Here is a 17,650-nt window from a genome sequence, read left to right on the forward strand (position 1 = left end):
CTGTGAGGAGACAGAAGGAGAAAACACATGAAGACATTAAGAAAAGGAGCATGGTGAAAAAGAGAAATAAAGTAAGCAATTTTGAAGTAGTTTAATAGAGAATTGCACTAAGGTCTCAGAAAGAAAAGCCTAGATTCCTACTGGGAACATTTCAGCATATTTGCTTTAGATTAATTGTGTGCATCTTGTCACAAATCACGCTCAAACACTACATTTTATCCATAAACAGAGAAGCCAAAAAAAATAAAAAATCTACCACGCTTTAGCCTTCGAGTGCACCAAGGAAAACTTGGGTTCCAACACATGTTGCGTGCTGACTGAAATCCCATCAGTAATTTCTCCTAAAAACAAAATCCATCAACATCACCTCTCCTGGCCTGAACTGAAAAAAACTACTAGATCACAGCAACCCACAAAAGACATTCTAAATGACAAAAGAGCAATGAAGATCTAGAAACACAGATCTCACCTCAGAGAATTCCATGAGTCTTATTTTATTTGGTCTTTTCTCATAATATCCTCGTACTTTTACTTGTGTTTTTCACTCTCTCCTTCTGTGTCAGATAACACACAGTCACACATGGAAACTCTCCATCTTTAATGGAGAGCTCTTGTTCAGCTAAGTGTGCTGAGACTACGCCATTGGCTGTCTGCACTCAAACCCCCACAGCCAAGCTCCTGTGTGAGCCAATCATGGTCCACCTTCCACCTGTCACTCAAAAGTCACCCCCTGGTGAGTCAAGCGTGACAGAGGGCCGGTGGGGAGGATGAGACCACACTAGGGGGGTGGGGGTTGGAGGGTTAGGGGGCACAGGAGGCGGAGAGAGGGTTCCGCTACATTAATCCCAATGCCACTGTCGCCAATCACAAATTACCACTGAGTTATCACAGGAGTTTTCATCACAGCACACAGGCCTCTTGCTCACTTACAATGTCATTGTTGACCATAAACGTTTACATATTCTTTGCCTAAATGCCACTGACCAGTATAAAATTGATATTAAATTTAAGACCAAGCTCGCCACACGTTCAGAAAAACAGAATTTGGTCTTCATGGTGTCAACAAGAGAGATGAGACTTGTTTAAAACAAATTTCAAATGTTAATCCATGAATCCAAATGACAAGATTGAGTGCACAGGTAATATAGACAAAAATGCCAGGATGATTTAAATTTGCAGGTAGCTTTGTAAAAATACATATTTGAAAGAAAGGCTTCTGGCTACGAGATGAACCATGACGTTGTAGTAATGAGTACTCTATCATTGCCTGTAAAAAAGTGCCTTTTGGGTCGTAGTCTCATTGAGTGGCACCATACTGCTCCCTATTCTGAGTTAATGGCCTGAAAGCAAATAGCAGGTCTATGACACCTGAGCCTGGTCGAACCCCACTGAGTGGCTCCCCCTTTACCCTCATTTCCACAAAGGGCCCGTCCAAAGACTAGAAACTATAAACTAAAATAATTGATCATTTATGGTGTCTGACACATAATGGAAGATACTCTGGATAAGTGTGTAAACATTTTTAAAAGGGTAATATGTAAATCATTTTTGTTATTAATGCCCTATGTTGATCTATACCTAAGGCTTTTGTTGCTTCAGGAATAGGCACTTTTCACTGATCTGAGTTTTTTCAGATTGTGTAGATGGTAGGGTGATAGTAGAGGATGGTAAAGAGAGGGCCCAGTATAACATATTCTATCAAAAAAAGGCCATTTCCACAGATCAGCCCTAAAATAGGAACAGGAAAAGCCTGCATCATGCAAACTAAAACACCTACTCTTACTGATGTGTAAAACAGATTACCACCATAAGACAACACCATCACAAATTATCTTCAAAATCCCCCAGCAACACATCTTCCAATCAAAGATTTGGATGAATAGGTGAGGAAAGTCATGTTCTTGGCCTTGCTCTACATTGTTTATCTGCTTTGCCTCTGGTTAGATGTTGCCTGTGATAAGCAGACCTTCAGACGGAGCTTTAAGAGTACTATGATCTGTCCTGTATTTCAGACAAGCAGTGTCCGGGCCAGCCAGCCCAGTCATCGTAACAGCCCTGTGCAAACATTGGCGCCGTTTGGACAAACACCCCTCCAGCACAGGGTGGCAGAGTGCACAGAACCTCACAGTGAATTACACACACAACACAAACTACTGTACAAACATATGGTGACATGCAAAAAGTCATAAGACACTCACACACTTTTTCCCACAAAAACACATTCTCCTGCTGTGAGGGTCCAAGTCCTCCTACATAAATGGGAACTCTTCCCAGAAACAATAGACACAGCCCAAATCTAGGAAATACTCAAGTCTCTATTTCTGTCAAGCTGTGGAAGACCTGAAATCAAATGTAAGCCAGTCAGCCAGCTAGTATAATGTTAGGATGTAGTGTGAATTCAATTTTACATGCCAATGGTTCCCAGCAATATCCTCTTCATGCGACCTAGAGAAGTGAAAAAACAGACAAGTCGGCTCATTGTGGAATCGGATACAAACCTTGTGGTGCTGATGTGGTTAGCTATAGTGGTATCAATAGCTACACTGTCTGAAATAACTGAGATGGCAGGGCTAATAAAGTGCCACACATAACAACCAATGAGATGTGGGCAAATATTATGCAAAACAACACCACTGCTGCCACTAATAACAGTGAGATATTCTCTTGTCCTTTGGATTACCTCTCATCCTAACTTAATTTCACCTGTGCCACTTTCCTCACTAGGTCATCTGAAGTTCACTTATGAGCAAAAGGATTTCTAGCAGCTCTGTGTCTGCTGGAGGTACCCCAGGATCATTTGACAGCTGCCCATCTCAAAGTGACCCCTCATCAAAGGAAACGCCACAATTCTTTATTTATATAGCATCAACAGTACCCTGACTTTCTCATGTTAATATGACATATGGGATATAAAGCTGCTCAAGGAAATACCGAGCTAACTGTCAAGACCAGTGTGTAGAGATTAGCAGCTGCTTTTTGTAGAGCAGAGATGTACTGATGGATGTTGGCTGGCCATGTTAAGACCTATGGCAGGTGTAGAAAGTTCCCTGTTCATATGGAGGAAAACTAGAAAAAAAAAGTGTGAAATTACACATAATCAAAATGATAATTTTGCATAATTTTGCATAATTTAATATTTAGCAGACATTTCCTCCGTGCATACTTTGAAATCTAAAACATAGTTAAGGAATAAAAACAGTTTTATGGGAATGTAGTTCTATTAGAACAGACAAAGAGTGCCCCCACAGCAATTTCTGCCTCGGATAACTGTTTTTCCTGCAAGTCCAGTGGTTATAGAGAGAGGGATGAGTGTACTATTAATGCCTTCTATGGTAAAAATACATCAATCTGCACAATATAACCACTCATCAACAACAGGAAATAAAAATGAATGCAAAACATGGTTTAAATATTTAAAGTTTTACTGAAACCTTCTGTCAAGGTTAATATTAATGGTAAATACTTAATATATTCTATTAATCTTTATATTAAAAAGTATATCTGTTCCTGATTTGAAAATTGGAAAGTAATTAAATTGTCCACATTGAACAGTTTAAATACCACTTTCATCATTCATTGCTAGTTATCAGGATTAACTGCGTAAGATTAACTGAATTAGATCCGTGTGTTCAAGCACAGTCACTCCTGAGTGTTTTGTTTTGTACACACACTTAAAGTGTTATCCAGAGTTCTTGCCTTCAGGTACACTTAAGGATGAGAGGAAGTAGGCAAGGTACCCAGTACGTCCAGTTCTAAACGTTGCTGGATGTGTTCGATACTAACAATTCGTACACTGGAAATGCACAAAACAGTATGAGTGAATAAGCTGAAATCTGAAAGTTATCATATACTTGGCCTTTGATTCTCTCCTCTGTTAATGCCACTGCTTCTTACTTGCCTCCAAGATTTGTGTTTAAATGCATGTTGCCAATTTCATGAACCCCTTGAGAATCCTCTGTGAGAATAATGTTCCTTGTCATTTTCATAAGCACTTAATTTTGAATGACTCAGTTATTTATGTCATCTAGCGTGATATAAGTGGAACGGGCTTCTTCTATACATCTGTGGAACAGACAAGAGGTCTTTATTCCTGGACAGAGTTGGAGGACTAGGGAGCACATCGTTTCTCCTTCCTCATTGTTTTGGAGGATTAGCACTAATGACCCTTTAAATGAGCCTTTACTGTACTCATCATGGTTAAGCTGGGGGAAGAATATTGGGAATGGATCGGAGGAACGTAAAATGCCCAGGGGTTCAAAGGACGAGAACAAAAAGGCTACTATGGAGTTTTCAGGCACACAGCTGCCAAATACATAAAAGTAGTGCAATTTTCAGATTAATGGCCTTCAACACTAGGGACTTTTAGCACACCTCAACACCCCACTAATCTTTACTTTCATGATAGTAAAGGTTTTTTCCTACTTTACTTGCAGAACACAGCTCTTTCACTTACTCTCCTTCGTCACAAGCAGCCTTACTCAGTGATTTGATATGGCTACACAGACAGCTGTGCTTTGTGCACGGAGTAAAGCTGAACATAATAGATTTGCTGCTTGTGTAACCATCCAGAGCAGTACTATTCGGCTGGCTGGCAGTTGTGCCCTCCAGTTAGGGCCTCAAACCACACACCCTGCTGCACCCTGACCCTCCTCTGACCCGAATGGTAATATGGCTTTGATGGTGGCTTGTTTAACCTAACCTCAGCAACCTGAGGCTACCCACACACAGGGGTTAAGAGGGGAAACTTAGGGAAGAAAAAATTGAGTGGAGGGGGTTCAGTAGAGAGGTATGAAGGTAACAAAAGTCTTGTAAAAGCCTGGTTTTGATCAGCCTATATATTCATTTTATAAATGGCAAACAGGCTGTATCTTTATTAGTTTCTGTTCAGTCAGCAGTGGCAGTCTGTACGTGTATCAGCTGTCACTAAAAAACAGCAGACACACTGAGAAGACACAATAGGGAAATCTTCTGTAAAAAACACGCTGATTGAACACCATGAATCCATGCGTCCCTTAAAGCAACATATTTGTCCACTAACGTGCATCTATCCACAGACTTTGGATCTTGTTCAAGTTAACATGGAGCGTCTGGAGGTGAGGAGGTTCACTTCACAAAACAAGATGCAAGTCAAACCCAAACCAGATGCCATGCCACACTAAAGTAAATCACTCATTCATAAATGACCTTGCTATTAAGGACAATGGCCATTTCAAAGCACCTCAAATCCCCTTTTATTTCTGTCCATTCTCTCTCTCTCGCTCCCTCTCTATTTGCTTAGTCCATCTCTATGGCAGCCAAGTTACAGAGGAATAATGGCAAAGAATGGGGAATTAAAGTCTAATGGCATAATTTGAATTCTGTAAGCTGTACTGTGACCATAGCAGGCATGACTAGCAATAACGCTTTCAGTGTACAGTCATAACTCTGGGCAGGGACTCCATTCAAACGTCTACCGTGAGAGAATTGTGGCAAGCAGGAAATAAAAATTACAGAGTAGATATATATTACATGTAAAGTTGCAAAATGATCTGAGAAACAGTGAAGAAGAGATAAAGATGGAGAGCAACAGTGTTAGATCTCTTTTTGCTTCAGACAAATGATATTTTTCAGTGTAGGCTGACTGTACTCCATTTCAGAAGGGAAAAAATGATTATGGTGAGGTCTTAGATTAATACCGAGGTTTGTCCAAATATTTCTGTAATCCAAGTGAATTCAGCTGGTCTACTGCCATAAGGACTGACGAGGGCCTTTTAGACTAAGGAAGGTCTGTGTCAGGGCCCACTGTCCCCGGCAGGCCAAGGGCAGCACATTGTACCCACCAAGACACATTGGGCTAACTGAAGGAGAGCTCTGTCCCAGTGTACTCACTTGGCTGTGGGTATGCACTGGGAAAAGGCTCAAACCTTGGTGTTTTCAGACTCTTAACTCCACTGATTTGTTTGACCAAAATGCCCAAATTGGTGTAGCTTATATGACAGAATTCCAGTGAGAAAACCAAGTGCAAGGCAGGGAGGAGAGATCACTGGCTCTTTGTTCCAACATGTTTATGGCTACAACACTTTCTACCTCGATAGGCACATGCAGAATCTTCGTATCGTCCATGTTACCACTATTAAATTTCAGATGTTATAGCTAGAAATGATTCCCATCCATTGGTATGCGGTGTATTTAGGGAACAACGCAGGCCACTTTAATGAGGAAGAATCGACTCAATTCAGTGATATTTGAACCTGGAATGGCTGCATTCACGGCTATTAGTCAAAAATGAAACCACTCCTCTGATTTATGGTGTGATATGAAAACATGGAATCACAATCAGAAGATCAGCCAAAGTTATATGATATGAGCCTAAAGCAAGCACTTTCTTGTTAAATCTATTCTAAGCCATGAATGGAAACCATTAGCGATAGACGACCTTAGCTGAATAAAATACAGCACATTTATATTCCGCCAGCCACTTTCTTGTCAAAGCCTACACTCCCATCAGAAACACTCTATCAGGCTGCGGGAGCTCCAGAAGAAAAGTCAGGGCAAGAGGGAGCAGAATGTATTGCTCACTCATGGGTGGCTTTCTTGTCTCTCTGACGCGTCAAATATACCCCAAATAAATTATTCCTTTCACCACAAAAGAGAGCTATGGCAAATTGCTTCAATGGGTTTCCACTGAGGTAATTGTCAAAAATAGAGATTGACTTCTTTTCCATGAAATCAGCAGCATGGTGGCACAGAGAAAGAGAGAGAGAGAAAGAAATAAAGAGTGAGACAGAGCAAAAGTTTGAATGTTCAATAGCCCTTTAATGTTCACTGACTTGAGAAGTGTGACTTGAATTCTCTTTGTTGTATAACGCAGACACTGACAGGGGAAAAAAAATGAAGTGTACTGCTGAGTTTTAACTAGTAATTAGGCAGAAATGGGCTTATTTGTCTATGTTACAAAATAAAAAGAAAAGAGGACCAGTTTAAAGAAATAATGAAAAATTTGGACTGATGCACTTCCTGGATTACGTGTTGACTAGATTTATTAAAAGAAAGACAAATGTTTTACATAGAAAATTGAGCGCTTCTTTGTTCCATCTCTGTGTTTGTACAGGTCTGTGCTTAGAATAAAAATAGGTCTCTTCACTCATTATACAGTCTGAAGAGCATTATGTAAATTTCAATACAAATAGAGATGTTTAAGCAAGAAGAAAAACATAAACAGAACAAGTACTGTGTTTCATGGAATAGAAAGCCCTGAAAGATATTATGAAATAAATACAACCAGACAGACCTTTAGACACCTATATGCACCTGAAATAAACACGAAGTCAGCCAAAATCAAGTTACTAACTTTTTTTGTCAATTAATATGCCAACAAGTATCAACTCAACCAAAAAACATAGTAAACCTAATTATAAATTGAATGTCACCAATTAATGTTTAGGTTGAGCTGATAAGCTAGCTAAACAGGTGATTTAGAGTTCTGGTAATACTGTCAGGATATGCTTGCTGCAAAGGCCAGACTGAGTGATCAGTTTTTCCTTTTAGCCACTAGTCAACTGACCAGAAATATGCTTTATATTTGGAAACAGTGATATCTACTGATCCATAAAGGCACGTACTGCTGATATATGTGAATGAAATGTCAATGAGCATTCAACATTAAATAGAAGTTTCCCTAATTAATTTATGTGAGTACAAATCACCTCCATCCCAAGTGGCAATTATTAAAACGAAAAAAAAAGATTCTTCAGGGTGAGACGGTAGCAGCTCAGTCAGCAAACCCCAGTTAAGTGTAGTGCTGCTGCTGGCTCATGAAACTAAACACCCCTAAAATGTGATGCATGTGTAGGCATATTCTCTGGGAACCATAGACAAACATAGATCATGAGAACCAGCCTGCGTGACCTTGGACGCCATAAACAAACTTTTCCATGGCTGTGACACACAAACATGACACCACTCATAAAAACGTATTTGTACGATTGCACCTGTGCCTGTTCAGCACTCCCCTCTGTCCATGCCTGTGGGCACATAGCGTATGCGTGTGTATATTTGGATATCATATACTTTGTGTGTGTGCACTAGTCATTCACTCAAACAGTCAGAGTAAGAATCAGTCAGACTTGAACACAGGCACGTAACCTGTAATTTGTACACAGGGGAGCTCTCCTTTCCATTGCCTCTGGCTCAGTGTGTGGCTTTCCAAAGCATGCAGTAACGTCATTTGTAATTTAATTAACTTCATCCTGCCTGGTAAATATTCCACATCTTAGTGCCTTGCAAAACATCTCAAATATGATATCTACTGAAAGACTAATTAGCTTACAAAGCATAAAGCAAGAAGCTTACCCCTCCAAATGCTTCCATTCCTTTACATTTAAGCCAAAGTTGAAGGAATGCAGTCAAAACATCATCCCAACATGTTCAAGAGACACCAGCCAAACTCAGCTGAAATTGCCGTGGGCAATTTAGGAAAAGCAAAGCGAAGCTATAGCATGCCATGTGATGCTGGACTTTGTTAGTATAAACAAAGTTACTCAACCTTTAATACTATAACTGTTCGAAGCTCCAGCATTCACATGGCAATGTTGGGCTGTTCGAGTAATGGCAAACAGGAACAGAGGCTACCAGTAGCACATGGCCAAGTCCACACATAACTGCTTGTACATGCACACACACACACACACACACACACACATAAGTACACACAGAGGAGAGGCAGAGGAGGGGAGTGCTGGCAGAGGCTGAATGTGTTTGTCCGCTCCAGGAGAGAAGGAAAGAAAGGGAGCAGAAGAGCTGAAACAAACGCATGCTGGCTTCTATTAGTCGAGCTGTGGAGCAGGATGGAGGGGTGAGGAAACGCATTCATTCCTTCTGCCCCCACCCATCCATTCCCATCCCTCCAACCCTCCCACCTGATTATTTCCATTCTGGAAAGGCGGTGGATGAAAGGGACAACCCCTCAGTGGCAGCACTTCACCCTCCAAACTTACGCCGACGCATTCTGACGGCTGCTTAATTGTACGTGATACAGGCAGGGTCTTTTCCCTTTCAAATCTAAAACAGATTGCTTCTCCCTGTGAAGGGGATTATTCGACAAGAGAGATGACAAAGCAGGGACAGTGCAGCTCTCTCGGGGGCAGAGGATGAGGGGTAAGCTTGTGGATAATGTGTGTGTATGGACACGTTTTTCTATGTTTCTCTTTTTTACATGCCTGTGCCACAAGTAGATTATGTTTATGTCCATGTGCTTCAAATGCGCACACGTGTGGGTGACAACAAAGAACGTGTGCACAAGATACAGCCTCTGATCCCGACAAGATCGATGGATCTTTTCCTTTCAATTTAAACCCTTACTTTCCTCCCCTCTGTATCACATGTTCACACCTCCCTTTCTCTTATCTTGGCCTCTTCTAATTTATCCCTATTTCACTTCCCCCTCTCTGTATCTCTCTTGACCCAGCTTTCTCTTTCTCCCTCTTAAGTCCATACTGCATCTATGATCTATCTATATCATAGAAAAAGCATTAAAATCCCCTTTCTCTCACTGAGTCTTTATTCATTAATGTGCAGTTTTAGCCACACAGCAATCCTACATCTTCTCTCACGCCATTCTCATGTACAAAATTATAAGGACCTGGTCGTGGGTCAGTCTTGGCTGTTGCATAGCTGAACTATTTAACGAAAGCACTGCAAAAATCTTTTCTTCACAAAACATATATATTTTTTCCAACTAGTTATTAGGACAGAGGCTCAAGTCAAAGGGGATGAAGGCACAAAAAAAGTAAAGCATCAGACATTCCTACCAATGATGAGCTGGATGTGATGCCCCGACCTTTACTGCTCAAATGAGAGGCTCAACAAACACATGGGGGTGCTACTGTGGGCTCCCAAATACCCCAAAATAGGTCTCTGATGTGTGTCTGTGCTCATACAGATGTGCTTGGCATATTTCCCTGGAGATGTCCTCAAAGTCAAGGACACTTCTCATTAAAGCCTGTATATATGTGTGTATAGAAACTCAGCAATGTTTGATCAGTAAAAACAACAAAGTAACTGAGAAAGTGGCTGACTCATCTAAAGATAGCCTTTTTAGCTCCCACATAAATAAAAGCATGCCAAATGCTCACTGTTCAAATACTGGCCATTCGCAGTGATAGGACTGTGCAATCTACTCCAGCGCTACCATGCAATCAGGCTAGTATGAGGAACACTATCATTATGCTGAAGAGATAAACAAGTGCTGGAGGAGAGGATGGTTTAGGAAATCTTTTCTTAACATGCTTGTACACAAGAGAACACACACAAACTATAGTTATATAGCATCTTTGTGTTTTCCAGAGAGATGAAATATGCAAGGAACCGACATTTCACCAGTCTTTCAGAGCAACAATGATAAAATTAATAAATGTGACTTCTGTCATGTACTGTCAAGCTGAGAAGGTATAATGCAGCATGATAACAGTCTGACTCAGCTGAGATAAAATTATGGTGCTGATTTGGGGAGGAGATAGCAGAGTCTTGTCAAAACCCATCGAGCAGGTTTTTTATTTGAAGTTAATGAGAAAGAAAGAATGGAAAAGCTAAAATACCTGGTGAGGACTGCCTTGAAACTCCACTCCTCACACAACTGGAATATCTAGTTTTGACAGGTATAACACCCATTACAATTATTATATATGCATATTTAGTGCCTTTTTCATTTCGTTTAATAATTAGTCTGCCATGAATGCCTTCGACCTTGTTCATGAGTCGGTACATATGAAGTCATGCAAGATGTCTGGGAAGTCTCTGATTCACTGTGGCTGGCATTGGAAGGACACACACACATACACCCACAAGCACTTTTGCTCCCACTTGTACAAATAACAAAAACCACAGATACTACCTCTTCTCTACCCTTACACTCAGTCACTCACCATACTTACCAAAAGAACGAATTACTTCATTTATTGCTTTCACTCACACACACACACACACACACACACACACACACACACACACACACACACACACACACACACACACACACACACACACACACACACACACACACACACACACACACACACACACACACACACACACACACACACACACACACAGTAGATTCGAATGATGGCAGCGCTGCTACTGGAACAACGTTTGTCTTGGCAAGCGTCTACCCCCCAGAACCTAATTATTTGCAGCAGTTGCTCATGCTCTTGTTTGTAGCACAGTGAAGCTAAACTGTTTAAAGGACCTCCCTTCTCTTCTGAACTGGCAGTCAATGCTGCCTTTTAAAAATGCCCAAAAGCTACTTTGCTGTCCTCTGGGTAGAGTAATCAGAGATTCAATCTAATCACTGCTGGTTGAAACTGAAGTGAAGGGTGGATTTATGGATCAGTCTCATCAATACTGAAAGTTTGAAGTTAGGGTTCTCCGTCTGTCTCCAGCCTCCCCATTCACTAACAAATATTGCCACTGCCAAAGTACTGAGATGTAAGCTACTCAGTTATATTTTAGGTTAATCGTGCCTGGTAAAAGCAATTGACTTTGAATACGACCACAGTATATTTTGTTATTTAGGAAAACTAGGTCAGATGGATAAATCAGTAGTTTTTGTAGACTGGTAGGTGAACACATTGGCTCAATAGACTGAAGAACAGAGATTAGTCACTTACTTGATTCTTAAAACAGAGGGATTTTACAAGTATAATCACACTCAGCTACGTTCAAGCCTAACTGCTTCAAAATTTAAATTTTAAGAGAAATAAAAATATGTTCAGCCACAGCATTTAGATTTTTTAGAGCATTTAGGTATAGCATTATATGCAAAGTCACACAAAAAGAAATCCTTATGTCAAAACTTCACTTAATGTCTTTTACGCTGGTTCAAACTGTGCCATAGTGTCCCAAAATGGCCCTAAAATAAAAAGCCGTTATCAACTTACCTTCCAACTGTTTCCCTGATCCCTGGCTTATACAGCCAAATTTTGTATGAACATTTCCACCAGCCTTAGAGCAGAAGTCATCACAACCTATTGGTGGCTGTGTCAAATGCTTCAAGTAACAAGCAGGAAGTGTAGCTACGACCGGATAACCAAGGTAAACACAAAGTCACACAACAGCAGCTTTCACCCATTCAAACTCCTCTCCTCTCAGCCCGGCTGCTGTCCACGCAGCCTTTCACAGCTGCACAATCTCCATTTGCAAACACCTCATACACACACATACAGACACACACATACACACTGTGCCTGGAGCTAGGTATAAATACTATACACCATATTCCCACTCCACTGGCAAGTTTCCCTTCTCACCTGACTTTTAGTTAAATGGCTGAACTGAGGTGTATATTCCCTGAGTCTCTGCCTCTCTGCTAAGCTCTGACAGTTTGTCCGGAAAGCGCTCTTCAGCAGCTCATCCATTTAGTGTATACTGACACGATCTGCCAGACGTGCATTCTGAATAAGATTATTAAAAAACTTATCTGGGTTGAGTGAGGGAATGTTAAATGCCACACTGAGTTTTAGGAATGTTGAAAAATTACAATTTAATTTCCTATTACACAAACTGACAAAGTTAACAAGAAAACAATTAATATTCAGTAAAGTTTTTGGATGAAATGAAAAAAAAGATGCATTCAGGATATACAAACAGAATAAAATACAAAATTTTTATATTTATTTTACCCTTGTCCATATTATAATTTATAGGATTCCCCCAATGACAGTTCATTATACAGCATACTTTTTTAAAGACAGCAAAGCTCTTTCAAATCAACAGTAGGTGCCTCTGACTTTAATCCTTAACTCAGAAAACTAGAAATTAACAGATGGGTGCTTATGGATTGGGGAAAAAATGACATTAATGGAATGTGCCGCCTTCTAATCCCTTGAGAACGAAGAATTTGCGACGGAGGGAATTCCTGTCATTCAGGGGGAAAACTATGAAGTCCTGCAATCACACAGAGCTGCTGTAAAGGCAACACAGATTCACTGCAGAAACAGCACAGCTCACCAACACTACAAATCCCTACTTAAAGACTCTAACTCCTGACTATAAACTGCATCATAAGTTTACTGCTAACTGAATAAAGTAACAGGCACTGACATTACAAAAGCACTGGAAAAGGTAGAAAATAGACACACAAAAAAAGAGAGTAAGGACATTGTGAAGTACCTGGAGGGCAGCAGAGCAGAGTGCTGGTCGAGTGAGAGGCAAGGCTAGGATTCCTCTCTGAGTTTTCTCCTTGCGGTTCTTCACCAGGTCACCCTCCGCTCATAGAGGGGTTTCTGTCTTAGTGCTGGGATTTTGAGGCTGAAGAGTAGGGGGGACCACACAGCTCCTTGAAGACAACCTCTCTCTTCTAATCCTCTCTCCAATATGATGACACTCTCTAACCTCGACCATCTGTTGAAACACGTCCCAGAGCAGTCAGCACCACACTCTCTCAAGAACCCAACTCCCCTGCCCAATCACAGACTGGCTGCTGGGTGTCTCCTCGCTGCCAGGAGGCAGGGACAAGGACACAGCTCAGCGCAGAGGGAGACACACACGCAGTCACACAAACACATACACTCTAGGAGATGGAAGCAAGAAAACCCCCAGTCATCGTAACCTGAGAGGCAGAGTAGGAGGAAGGGACAGGGAGAGTGAGAGGAGTGGAAAGAGGAGGAATGGGAGGGGAGACAGAGAGAGAGAGAGAGAGAGAGCAAGAGTAGAGAGAGAAAGAGGGAGAATGAGAGCCCTTGTTTAAGCAGCAAAAGCAGACACAGAAAAGAAAAAGATGGAGATGAACTATTCTCATGCTTAAAATTATCTTGCAGGTAATGATACTGAACAATTCTCAGATAAATCCTACACTGAGAACACATGCACATGCATACGCACACACAATCTACTTTTACCCTCTGTCCCTGACCCCTTCCCCCTGCAGGCACAGAGTATGTGGTCTAAAGAATCAGACTTAAAAAGCAATAAAATTCTGTACTGGCTCTGTGGTGGGAATGCTGTTGACACTAAACTGCTACATCTGCAGGCACAGAAGCACAGGCAGCAGCACTCACACCTTAGTGTGATAAATCCTTACTGTCCCACGGCTGCATTCCTGCCCTTCTCCATCTATTGCCTTAAGTTAAAAAGGGAGGGCAGATGGGAACACACTAAAATTACAAAGCTAAAGGAAAAAGCAAGCTATAGGGAGTAAGAAAAGGCAAAGAATCAAAGATAAGGGGGGTACGGGTATTATGGCTAGATGGCAGCAGATTGATAAAGCAAACATCTAATATCTACTATAAGCCTTTCAACATTAACATCATTACTGCTGCATTTCCTAAATGAATCAACCAATTCTCACCCCTTTCATGCAAAACATAAGGAACATTAGGTGAGAAAGGCTGTCACATTAATCATTTTGTTGAACCGCTGTCCTACTCACTGATCCATTAAAAAAGGATTACGAGACCCTGATGATATTCAGGAGCGACTTCATAGGCAAACCTAATGAGTTAATACCCATTTGATATCCGAAAGCATCACAATAAGTTAATCAGAGGTGTGAAACACCAAAGAAAGGCTTCTAAGCGGTTCATTTACATTCTATAAGCAACATCAACAACTCTGCATCTGGCCTCTGTTTTAAATTGTACTTTCAAATTCCATTAAGTTCAAACAGGTTTACAAACAGTTATTAATGAAGACTTTGATTTTTCCTTTCCAGGTGACCCTTAATCAATCCTTTTTTTGGTCCATATAAACTTGTTTATGTATCCTTAAAACCTCACTTTTTTCATATATAGCCATATTCAACACCGTTTGTGGTATCCTCAAATTATTAATACATATTTAGCATGACCTGAGTGGTAAACTCTCATAGATGTTATGATGTAATATTGTGCAGATGCCCCATGTGTATCAGCTTTCCATTTTAGCAGAGAGATACTGTCACTTTTTCAGTAGATGCTCCCAGTTACATTCCCCTCAGGTTTACATATTAGGGTATAGATTAAACTAAACAAAGCCTATTTTCACCATGGACACGTGAAACTTTCCCCAGCTTGGACTTGATACTTGGACAGTGGTGAGGGAGAGAAAGGACCTTAGGGGGAAATAAGTCAAATTAGATTAAATAAATTCATAAAGACTGTCCCCAGCCCCTCCTGCATGGCTACACAAACCTCCAACCCAAGCCCCCACTCTCACGGCCGAGAGGTTTCCAAAGGGCCTTCAGGCAGGCCAGGGGCGACCAAATCCCTGTGCTCTTTACTGAATTAAAGCTGGCTGCCCCACTGGGGCAGAGGGGCTGTTTTTTTCAGGAGATGAGCACATGCGTTGAAAACATCTTATCCAACAAGGGTGCATGTAGAAGCCAAACTTTTAAGAGGTAGAGACCAGTCATCTACCTTATGCCAGCATGACCACCCTTACTCTCCATTTTCCATTTTCACTTCCATTGATGGACACAACAGAAAAGCAAAACAAAAACAAGGGTAGAAGGAGGTCTATAAAATGGTCTCATCTTATGACTGACTGAATTATCTGCTGGGGGGGCAGTGTTTTTCTGGTAACCCCGATTCGCTCTCCTTCTCCCTATCCTCATTTCACAAAGATTTCACCAAGCTTTTCATTGTGGATATTTAACACAGAAATTAGCTTTAAGATGGCCAGTTTTCTCTTGTGTTAGACCTCTCTTATTGGGCACCCCATACAATGTAATACTTTTGTCTGTTATCCAAGATTTATTCTTAAATTGAATCCAAGCCTCCTTAGATCTAAATTCACTCCCCTCCCCTTTTTCCTTCAAGCTTTCCAGCCGAGAGCTGGGCCTGCAGTTGCAGGCAGAGACCAGCGTTGGGGGGATAATCGGTTCACTAGCCCCATTCTCTATCACTGAATAAAATACATAGGGGTGTCATAGCTGTGACCCTGGCTCTGTGCTAGTATAGAATGCTACAGCTGAAGCTGGGGGATATCTCCATGATGTGGAGGAAGGCAAAGGGGGTTGGCTGGTGCTAAACAGCATTCTAAATATCAAGTACATGGCTTCTGCCATGCTAACCTCCCACTGTAATACAATGCTGTAGACTCGTGTCAGATGACTGGCAAGTATCATAGTACTGAATGTTTCAGCTGCTTAAGATCCCTTTGAGTAAGGATTTAAGATAATGGAGACAAGACATACATTGACTACCAACTAATTAACTGCTAACTCTGGGAGCAAGCCTGCTGACATATTAGAGAAGAAAAAACTGTTTTCTACCTCTAAACAAAGGTGTGACTGAGTTAATAAGACCAAAGCAAGGTACTCCCTTTGCTTTGTAGTTCCTAGGTATTACATTTGCTTTGGTCCTGCTGGTTCCCAGGGATCTGTGCACTTCAGGGGGTTGAATCAGTGTCATCTCCAGTTCATGCTAGCGAGGCACAGCTGATGACGGGGACACAGTATGAACGGAGGAGAATACACGCAAAGTTGGTCATGAATGTACAGGGCTTGGAGGAGAAAAACAAGGCAGGAGAAGGGAGGACAGAGTGGAGACAGGAGTACAGTAGGGACAGAGGGGCAGCAATGGTAAAGGAAAAATAGAAGTACAAAGTGGGGAAGAATGGAGGACGTGCTTCTGTGGTTCAGTGACAGCTGAACATGCATCAGATGGAGCTCTCCTCATGCCACTCTCCTACTGTGCCTTGCATGTGTGTTTGTCATATACGTATGTGACTTAACACAATGAAAACCACACATGCATGGCAGCATCTGTGACAATATCCTGAATAGAGTCAACTGACCAATCCCTACAGAATGACATAAAATAAAAATTCAATTTGAACCAGAATTAACCAATACTCTGACTACTGCAAATGTCATGTTAACACTTTTACTGAGTAAGCACTAATGTACTGTGTTATGTACATGGAGTAAGCATAGGTCAATTAATAGAGAGTTAATGGTGCACAACTTGATTGAGCTACCAAAATATGACGTTTTTTGGTAACTCAGCTCATTTATGTGGATGTAAACATGCTTTGTACTGTATATGTGGAGCATTCAATTTACAGGTAATAACCCAAACATTGAATAACACAGTATATACTGTATATCACTAGGCTTTAATCTAAAGGGTTGCCAATCATTGCTACAATAAACATCAAGACTGACACCTATTCTTGAAAACACACTGTCAAGCAGCTAACAGGTAGTGCTGCAGACAAAGGGAATACACTAACACGTAACAAACTCATTAATAGTAACCTGAGATCAAGTGTTAAGTAATGGTGATGGGATTTAGAGGTCTGTTCATAATGACATCGACCAACAGACTCGCTATCACCTCTCTGGCAGATGTTTACATGATGTTCAAACGTGGTCACCAACCATCAGTGTAAAGAGTGTGAAAGCCAGTCCCACTTAAAATTAAAGATAGTATTGTGTTTTAATAATCTAATCTAATCCTAGGGCCTTTAACCAACAAAATGTCATTTGTTCAGTGCAGCTGGACATTAATTAGAAGTGACTTAACTTCACTTAAAAACAATTCTTTTCATAAGCCACACTGCCTTTATGTCACAATCACACATTTTCTTCCAGTTTTCCCGAGCTACAGTTGACTGAATCCTTCTGCTGATTATTTTTTTTATCTAAATTATAAGTTTGATTTAAATACAAAATATCAAACGATTGTTTGTATCA

General features: G+C 41.0%; 1 protein-coding gene across 4 annotated transcripts in view; it reads right to left on the reverse strand.

Annotated features, from left to right (window-relative positions):
• Positions 1 to 13,569, reverse strand: part of sulf1 (sulfatase 1) — a 36,081-nt gene extending 22,512 nt beyond the window's left edge. For 3 of the 4 annotated variants that reach the window (XM_040126470.1, XM_040126468.1, XM_040126466.1), the window contains exon 1: positions 13,147 to 13,569. The gene's annotated coding sequence lies outside the window, so the exon portion shown is untranslated. Of the gene's footprint in view, positions 1 to 469; positions 524 to 13,146 lie in introns of those variants that run through there. The other variant, XM_040126467.1, reaches the window with a different exon arrangement.
• Positions 13,570 to 17,650: the final 4,081 nt, after the last annotated feature.

This window comes from Xiphias gladius, chromosome 5 (genome assembly GCF_016859285.1).
Source record: "Xiphias gladius isolate SHS-SW01 ecotype Sanya breed wild chromosome 5, ASM1685928v1, whole genome shotgun sequence".
NCBI lineage: Eukaryota > Metazoa > Chordata > Actinopteri > Istiophoriformes > Xiphiidae > Xiphias > Xiphias gladius.